The sequence below is a fragment of the Opisthorchis viverrini genome (genome assembly GCF_000715545.1).
Source record: "Opisthorchis viverrini unplaced genomic scaffold opera_v5_218, whole genome shotgun sequence".
In the NCBI taxonomy this organism is placed as follows: Eukaryota; Metazoa; Platyhelminthes; class Trematoda; order Opisthorchiida; family Opisthorchiidae; genus Opisthorchis; species Opisthorchis viverrini.
In genome coordinates this window covers 674,261-675,555 of record NW_008751877.1, presented here as the reverse complement: position 1 = coordinate 675,555, position 1,295 = coordinate 674,261, and positions in this window count along the sequence as shown.

Below are 1,295 nucleotides of genomic sequence, written 5' to 3'. Positions count from 1 at the left end.
CAATGTTATTGGTTTCAAGTTGAGGATTAGAAATCATTGAACAGGCTGAAAGGTTGTGTTAATGTAGTGGCTGCGTCCTCAGTTGCTGTGCAAAAAAATTGTTATCAAGCAGACCTACTTCCAAATAATAAGCAAAAACATATTTTTATATACAATACTTCCTGCTCAGTCAACGTAATATGATTACGTGGAGGTTTTTACGTTAGCACGTCCTTAATAGCCTCAAAACTTGTTTACTTTATCCACAGAGAAGATGAGGACGAAAATGCGGGCAAAACAAATAGGATATATTGAAGAATTGCCTCAAATACCGAGTACAAAGTGCCGGGGAGCTAGTTGAAGGTTGATTGTGTTTGTATCAACGGATAGCAACATCTTGTTTGAGTAGCTTCACTTACCTATTCATATACAGTCGTGTTAAAAATGTATATTTCATTTTTAAAACAGTTTTCTGCCACTAGTGACTGTGAACTTCAGCAAGCGACCATCATGTGATGAAAGACGTCAACTAGTTTATGTGGTACGCTTCAGGGGATTAATTGCCAGTTGACTTTCCTTTTTTGCAGCTTCGTGTGGCCAAGTACTTTATCTACGGTATTCACTTGGCAGTGAGCTTCGGCATAATTTTCGTTCTGGTGATTATGGTGGCAGGCTCATAACTGTGCTGCGGTGAATTCGCTTTTCCTGTCAAAGCTGCACAATTTCCTAAATGCATGGAGTACTTTGTAATCAATCTTCGATACTACATACTTTTGAATGCAATTGTCTTGTTTCCTCTGACGGACATATTTTGCTAGACCGTCTTTTAGAAAACGCAGGGGATGGAAATGCAGCGGAATAACTATGGTTGGCTACCAATGCATTGTCTTTGATGTGCACAAAACGATGTTCAAAATACGCAGTTCAAGTCGCGTTTAGTAGGAATACTGCAAAATGTGCAGTGTTTGACATTGTTCCTAGATTTAGCAACACGTTCAGCAGGATAAACGCGTATTATCGACGTACACTATGATGTAGTTTGAATGAACACAACCATAATAGTTTGTTGCGGCAGAGTAATTCGCACACTTAATATAAATGTTGTTCTATAGAGGAGAATGTTGGTAGCTCAGGTAGCGTAGATGGTCGTTGGCTTGTTCGCTGAGTTGGGCAATTTGGTTGCAAACGTTTCATCTTGGTTGTGCACAACCAATAACCCACCGCTACGCACAACTACGCACTGATGATGTCACCTCGATTAGTGATGAGAAGTTTGCAACCAAATTGCCCAGCTCAGCGAACAAGCCAACGACCAT